General features: G+C 40.1%; 1 non-coding gene across 1 annotated transcript; it reads right to left on the bottom strand.

Annotated features, from left to right (window-relative positions):
* Positions 1 to 873: 873 nt before the first annotated feature.
* LOC148553615 (small nucleolar RNA R71) lies at positions 874 to 981 on the bottom strand. The gene has a single exon (XR_015893952.1). It is a non-coding gene; the product is annotated as a small nucleolar RNA R71 (small nucleolar RNA).
* Between the last annotated feature and the right edge of the window lie 7,637 nt (positions 982 to 8,618).

Genomic DNA, 8,618 nt, shown 5'->3' with positions numbered 1-8,618 from the left:
CTCTAATTTTCGAAAATATCTCCCTCTTTTTCAAAAATTCTTTTTAATTAACTAATTGTTTCAAAATTCAATTTTAATTTATTTCTTCTTTTAATTTTCGAAAATCACTAACCATTTTTCAAAAATAATTTTCGAAAATTCTCTTTCTCTCTCATCTCCTTCTATTTATTTATTCATCTACTAACACTTCTCTTCATCTCACATCTCTGCTCTCCTCACCCTTGTGTTTCTTTACTTACATTACATTCTTTTCTTCTTCTTTTCTTCTACTCACACAAGGACCTCTATACTGTGGTAAAAAGGATCCCTATTATTATTTTTCTGTTCCCTCTTTTTCATATGAGCAGGAGCAAGGGCAAGAATATTCTTGTTGAAGCAGATCCAGAACCTGAAAGGACTCTGAAAAGAAAACTAAGAGAAGCTAAATTACAACAATCCAGCAAGCACCTTTCAGAAATTTTCGAACAAGAAGAGGAGATGGCAGCTGAAAATAATAATAATGCAAGGAGGATGCTTGGTGACTTTACTGCACCTAATTCCAATTTACATGGAAGAAGCATCTCCATCCCTACCATTGGAGCAAACAACTTTGAGCTGAAACCTCAATTAGTTTCTCTGATGCAGCAGAACTGCAAGTTTCATGGACTTTCATCTGAAGATCCTTTTCAGTTCTTAACTGAATTCTTGCAGATATGTGATACTGTTAAGACTAATGGGGTAGATCCTGAAGTCTACAGGCTCATGCTCTTCCCTTTTGCTGTGAGAGACAGAGCTAGAATATGGTTGGAGTCTCAACCTAAGGATAGCCTGAACTCTTGGGATAAGCTGGTCAAGGCTTTCTTAGCCAAGTTCTTTCCTCCTCAAAAGCTGAGTAAGCTTAAAGTGGATGTTCAAACCTTCAGACAGAAAGAAGATGAATCCCTCTATGAAGCTTGGGAGAGATATAAGCAACTGACCAAAAAGTGTCCTTCTGACATGCTTTCAAAATGGACCATCCTGGATATATTCTATGATGGTCTGTCTGAATTAGCTAAGATGTCATTGGATACTTCTGCAGGTGGATCCATTCACCTAAAGAAAACGCCTGCAGAAGCTCAAGAACTCATTGACATGGTTGCTAATAACCAGTTCATGTACACTTCTGAGAGGAATCCTGTAAGTAATGGGATGCCTCAGAAGAAGGGAGTTCTTAAAATTGATACTCTGAATGCCATATTGGCTTAGAATAAAATATTGACTCATCAAGTCAATATGATTTCTCAGAGTCTGAATGGAATGCAAGCTACATCCAACAGTACTCAAGAGGCATCTTCTGAAAAAGAAGCTTATGATCCTGAGAACTCTACAATAGCAGAGGTAAATTACATGGGTGAACCCTATGGAAACACCTATAACCCCTCATGGAGAAATCACCCAAATCTCTCATGGAAGGATTAACAAAAGCCTCAACAAGGCTTTAATAATGGTGGAAGAAACAGGTTTAGCAATAGCAAGCCTTTTCCATCATCCACTCAGCAACAGACAGAGAACTCTGAACAAAGTACCTCTAATTTAGCAAACTTAGTCTCTGATCTATCTAAGGCCACTCTGAGTTTCATGAATGAAACAAGTTCCTCCATTAGAAATTTGGAGGCACAAGTGGGCCAGCTGAGTAAAAGGATCACTGAAATCCCTCCTAGTACTCTCCCAAGCAATACAGAAGAAAATCCAAAAGGAGAGTGCAAGGCCATTGAATTGACCATCATGGCCGAAACCACAAGAGAGGAGAAGGACGTGAATCCCAAGGAGGAAGACCTCCTGGGACGTCCAGTGATCAATAAGGAGTTTCCCTCTGAGGAACCAAAGGACTCTAGGGCTCATCTAGAGACCATAGAGATTTCATTGAACCTCCTTACGCCCTTCATGAGCTCTGATGAGTATTCTTCTTCTGAAGAGAATGAGGATGTTACTGAAGAGCAAGTTGCCAAGTTCCTTGGTGCAATCATGAAGCTGAATGCCAATTTATTTGGTAAAGAGACTTGGGGAGATGAACCTCCCCTGTTCACTAATGAACTAAATGCATTGGCTCAACTGAGATTGCCTCAGAAGAAACAGGATCCTGGAAAGTTTCTGATACCTTGTACCATAGGCACCATGACCTTTGAGAAGGCTCTATGTGACCTTGGGTCAGGAATAAACCTCATGCCCCTCTCTGTAATGGAGAAACTGGGAATCTTTGAGGTGCAAGCTGCTAGAATCTCATTATAGATGGCAGACAACTCAAGAAAAGAGGCTTATGGACAACTAGAGGACGTGTTAGTAAAGGTTGAAGGCCTTTACATCCCTGCTGATTTCATAATCCTGGATACTGGGAAGGATGAGGATGAATCCATCATTCTTGGAAGACCCTTCCTAGCCACAACAAGAGCTGTGATTAATGTTAACAGAGGTGAACTAGTCCTTCAATTGAATGAGGACTCCCTTGAGTTTAAAACTCAAGGACATCCTTCTGTAAACATGAAAAAGAGGCACAGTAAGCTTCTCTCAAAACAGAGTCAACCAGAGCCCCCACAGTCAAACTCTAAGTTTGGTGTTGGGAGGCCACAACCAAACTCTAAGTTTGGTGTTGGGGAGTCTCAATAATGCTCTGAACATTTGTGAGGCTCCATGAGAGCCCACTGTCAAGCTATTGACATTAAAGAAGCGCTTGTTGGGAGGCAACCCAATTTTTATTTATCTAATTTTATTTTTATTGTTATTTCATGTTTTATTAGGTTCATGATTATGTGGACTCACAAAATAAATATAAAAATTGAAAACGGAATCAAAAATAGCAGAAGAAAAATCACACCCTGGAGGAGGATCTTACTGGCGTTTAAATGCTAGTAAGGAGCATCTGGCTGGCGTTCAACGCCAGAACAGAGCATGGATCTGGCGTTGAACGGCAGACACAAGCAGCATCCTGGCGTTCAGACACCAGAAATGCACAGTGAAGAAGAGCTGGCGCTGAACGCCAGAAACAAGCATCTGTCTGGCGTTCAACGCCAGAAACATGTTGCATCTGGGCGTTGAATGCCCAGAACAAGCATCAATTTGGCGTTTAAACGCCAGAATTGTATGCAAAGGCATTTTACATGCCTAATTGGTACAGGGATGCAATTCCTTGACACCTCAGGATCTGTGGACCCCACAGGATCAACTCAGCATCTGTGGACCCCACAGGATCCCCACCTACCTCCACTCACTCTCTTCCCTCTTCTCAATGTTCATCCTCTCTTCCCCAAAACTCTTCACCAATTACCTCAATCTCTCTTCCCTATCACTACTTCACCACTCACATCCATCCACTCTTCCCCATAAACCTACCTCATAAACTCCACCTACCTTCAAAATTCAAAACCAATTTCCCACCCAAACCCACCCTATATGGCCGAAACTAAACCCCCCTCCCCTCCCTATATAAAGCCCTCCATTCTTCCTCATTTTCACACAATACAACCCTCTCTTCCCCTTCTTGGCCGAATACACCTCTCCCTCCTCTCCTCCATATTTTTTTCTTCTTCTTCATTTATGCTTTCTTTTCTTGCTCGAGGGCGAGCAATATTCTAAGTTTGGTGTGGTAAAAGCATAAGCTTTTTGTTTTTCCATTACCATTGATGGCACCCAAGACCAGAGAATCCTCTAGAAAAGGGAAAGGGAAGACAAAAGCTTCCACCTCTGAATCATGGGAGATGGAAAGATTCATCTCCAAAGCTCATCAAGACCACTTCTATGATGTTGTGGCCAAGAAGAAGGTGATCCCCGAGGTCCCTTTCAAGCTCAAGAGAAATGAGTATCCGGAGATCCGACATGAAATCCAAAGAAGAGGTTGAGAAGTTCTAACAAACCCCATCCAACAAGTCGGCATCCTAATGGTTCAAGAGTTCTATGCCAATGCATGGATCACTAAGAACCATGATCAAAGTAAGAACCCGAATCCAAAGAATTATATTACAATGGTTCGGGGGAAATACTTAGATTTTAGTCCAGAAAATGTAAGGTTGGCGTTCAACTTGCCAATGATGGAAGAGAACGCATGCCCCTACACAAGGAGAGTCAACTTTGATCAAAGGTTGGACCAAGTCCTCATGGACATATGTGTGGAAGGAGCTCAATGGAAGATTGACTCAAAAGGAAAACCGGTTCAACTTAGAAGACTGGACCTTAAGCCTGTGGCTAGAGGATGGTTGGAGTTCATCCAACGCTCCATCATCCCCACTAGCAACCGATTTGAAGTTACTGTGAATCGGGCCATCATGATTCATAGCATCATGATTGGAGAGGAAGTAGAAGTTCATGAAGTCATCTCCCTTAAACTCTACAAAATAGCCGAAAAGCCCTCTCCCTGGGCAAGGCTAGCTTTTCCTCATCTTATTTGCCATCTATGTTACTCAGTTGGAGCTTTTATAGAAGGAGACATTCCCATTGAGGAAGAGAAGCCCATCACTAAGAAAAGGATGGAGCAAGCAAGAGAACCCATTTATGGATCTCAAGAGACGCATGAAGCTCATCACCATGAGATCCCGGAGATGCCTCAAATGCATTTTCCTCCACAAAACTATTGGGAGCAAATCAACACCTCCCTAGGAGAATTAAGTTCCAACATGGGACAATTAAGGGTGGAACATCAAGAGCACTCCATCATCCTTCATGAAATTAGAGAATATCAAAAAGCAATGAGGGAGGAGCAACAAAGACAAGGAAGAGACATAGAAGAGCTCAAGGACATCATTGGTTCCTCAAGGAGAAAACGCCACCATCACTAAGGTGGATTCATTCCTTGTTCTTACATTCTCTGTTTTTCGTTTTCTTTATGTTAAGTGTTTATCCATGTTTGTGTCTTATTACATGATCATTAGTATTTAGTAACTTTGTCTTAAAGTTATGAATGTCCTATGAATCCATCACCTCTCTTAAATGAAAACTGTTTTAATTCAAAAGAACAAGAAGTACACGAGTTTCGAATTTATCCTTGAACTTAATTTAATTATATTGATGTGGTGACAATACTTTTTGTTTTCTGAATGAATGCTTGAACAGTGCATATGTCTTTTGAAGTTGTTGTTCATGAATGTTAAATATGTTGGCTCTTGAAAGAATGATGACAAGGAGACATGTTATTTGATAATCTGAAAAATCATAAAATTGATTCTTGAAGCAAGAAAAAGCAGCAAAGAACAAAGCTTGCAGAAAAAAATAATAGAAAAAAAAAAGAGAAAAAGCAAGCAGAAAAAGCCAAAAGCTCTTAAAACCAAAAGGCAAGAGCAAAAAGCCAATAGCCCTTAAAACCAAAAGGCAAGGGTAATAAAAAGGATCCCAAGGCTTTGAGCATCAGTGGATAGGAGGGCCTAAAGGAATAAAATCCTAGCCTAAGCGGCTAAACCAAGCTGTCCCTAACCATGTGCTTGTGGCGTGAAGGTGTCAAGTGAAAACTTGAGACTGAGCGGTTAAAGTCAAGGTCCAAAGCAAAAACAGAGTGTGCTTAAGAACCCTGGACACCTCTAATTGGGGACTTTAGCAAAGCTGAGTCACAATCTGAAAAGGTTCACCCAATTATGTGTCTGTGGCATTTATGTATCCGGTGGTAATACTGGAAAACAAAGTGCTTAGGGCCACGGCCAAGACTCATAAAGTAGCTGTGTTCAAGAATCAACATACTGAACTAGGAGAATCAATAACACTATCTGAACTCTAAGTTCCTATAGATGCCAATCATTCTGAACCTCAATGGATAAAGTGAGATGCCAAAACTATTCAAGAGGCAAAAAGCTACAAGTCCTGCTCATCTGATTGGAGCTATGTTTCATTAATAGTTTGGAATTTATAGTATATTCTCTTCTTTTTATCCTATTTGATTTTCAGTTGCTTGGGGACAAGCAACAATTTAAGTTTCGTGTTGTGATGAGCGGATAATTTATACGCTTTTTGGCATTATTTTTAGTATGTTTTTAGTAGGATCTAGTTAATTTTAGGGATGTTTTCATTAGTTTTTATGTTAAATTCATATTTCTGAACTTTACTATGAGTTTGTGTATTTTTCTGTGATTTTAGGTATTTTCTGGCTGAAATTGAGGGACTTGAGCAAAAATCAGATTCAGAGGTTGAAGAAGGACTGCTGATGCTGTTGGATTCTGACCTCCCTGCACTCAAAGTGGATTTTCTGGAGCTACAGAACTCAAAATGGCGCGCTTTCATTTGCGTTGGAAAGTAGACATCCAGGGCTTTCCAGAAATATATAATAGTCCATACTTTGGCCGAGTTTAGACAATGCAAAAGGGCGTTGAACGCCAGTTCTACGCTGCAGTCTGGAGTTAAACGCCAGAAACACGTCACGAACCAGAGTTGAACGCCAGAAACACGTTACAACCTGGCGTTCAACTCCAGAAAGAGCCTCTGCACGTGTAACATTCAAGCTCAGCCCAAGCACACACCAAGTGGGCCCCGGAAGTGGATTTATGCATCAATTACTTAACTCTATAAACCATAGTAACTAGTTTAGTATAAATAGGGCTTTTTACTATTGTATTAGACATCTTATGATCTTGGGATCATCTTTTGATCATTTTTAGATCTCTAGACCTCCATGGGAGGCTGGCCACTCGGCCATGCTTACCCTGTATTCACTTATGTATGTTTCAACGGTAGAGTTTCTGCACTCCATAGATTAAGGTGTGGAGCTCTACTGTTCCTCATGATTTAATGCAAAGTACTACTGTTTTATATTCAATTCAACTTATTTCGCTTCTAAGATATTCATTCGCACTTCAACATGAATGTAATGAACGTGACAATCATCATCATTCCCTATGAACGCGTGCCTGACAACCACTTCCATTCCACCTTAGATTGGATGATTATCTCTTGGATCTCTTAATCAGAATCTTCGTGGTATAAGCTAGATTGATGGCGGCATTCATGAGAGTCCGGAAAGTCTAAACCTTGTCTGTGGTATTCCGAGTAGGATTCTGGGATTGAATGACTGTGACGAACTTCAAACTCGCGAGTGCTGGGCGTAGTGACAGACGCAAAAGGAGGGTGAATCCTATTCCAGTATGATCGAAAACCTCAGATGATTAGCCGTGCCATGACAGAGCATTTGGACTATTTTTACAAGAGGATAGGATGCAGCCATTGACCACGGTGATGCCTCCAGATGATTAGCCATGCAGTGACAGCGCATTGGACCATTTTCACAGAGAGGATGAAAAGTAGCCATTGACAATGGTGATATCCTTACATAAAGCCAACCATGGAAAGGAGTAAGATTGATTGGATGAAGACAGCAGGAAAGCAGAAGTTTAGAGGAACGAATGCATCTCCATACACTTATCTGAAATTCTCACCAATGATATACATAAGTATTTCTATCTTTATTTTCTGTCTATTTATTATTTATTTTCGAAAACTCCATAATCAATTATTATCCGCCTGACTGAGATTTACAAGATGACCATAGCTTGCTTCATACCAACAATCTCCGTGGGATCGACCTTTACGCACGTAAGGTTTTATTACTTGGACGACCCAGTGCACTTGCTGGTTAGTTGTATCGAAGTTGTGAATGAAAAACGATTTATTAAGACGTGCGTAAAGAGTTTTTGGCGCCGTTGCCTGAGATCACAATTTCGTGCACCACTAACCCTTGCATAGGAGAGAGTTAGGACTTGTGAATAAGAGTTAGCTCAATCACTTGACCTTCCTTTATTTAGTTAGGGTTAACTAAGTGAAAACAATAACCTCTTGCTATTACACTTGGAAGATCCAACAAGGATAGAACTTCCAATTAATCTTTTCCCGGTCAAGGCTTTTTATTCTAATTAGATACATTCTCTTGTTAATTTACATTGCTTTAATTTACAATTTTTTTTTTTTTCTGTTCTCCAACTCTCAAAATTTCTCGAAAAACTCCTGACTAATAAGATAACACCCTTTTTGTCAACTCGTTGGGAGACGACCTGGGATTTCTACTCCCAATATTTTTATTCTAAATTTGTGACAACCCTTTTAAATTGATAAGCGAATTTTCGCCGGTTAGGAACTGTACTCGCAACGTTATTTCTTATTAAATTCTTAATTGGCTAATTTCCACCCACATCATAGCCTCAGCCATAGCATGAATCACAGCAAACATGTTATCACCATTTCGTGCAGAGTGTTAGCAGTAGTCTCTCCCTGAGCGCTACATCTCTGTGAACTTATCTTGATCTTATTCACACCAAACATTTGATACCAAGGTGATCAGTCTCAATACCTCAAGTTGGGCATGAACATTCTCAGAATGAAGGCACAAAGATGATCATGCAACACATATCACATGGATATCCTATAAGCATGAGACACACAACAAAGCATGCAATAAAGCATGATTCAGTTTATTCCCCAGGCTCTAACAGGAAGGACCGCTCTGATACCAAATTGTAACGACCCAACTCCCAGCATGTCATGATCATACTAGAAGTTGAACGTTACCAACTTGTTTTCCCAACTTAAGTAATATTTAATAAATATAAGCCTATTCGTTGTTAACACCTCGCGAGTTTTCGAGCAATTTAATTTTTTTTAAACAATAGTAGTTTAGAGTCGTATACATATAATATATA

The sequence above is a fragment of the Arachis ipaensis genome, chromosome B7 (assembly GCF_059453495.1).
Source record: "Arachis ipaensis isolate K30076 ecotype BB chromosome B7, ASM5945349v1, whole genome shotgun sequence".
Taxonomy (NCBI): Eukaryota; Viridiplantae; Streptophyta; class Magnoliopsida; order Fabales; family Fabaceae; genus Arachis; species Arachis ipaensis.
This window is presented reverse-complemented; position numbering and strand designations above follow the sequence as displayed.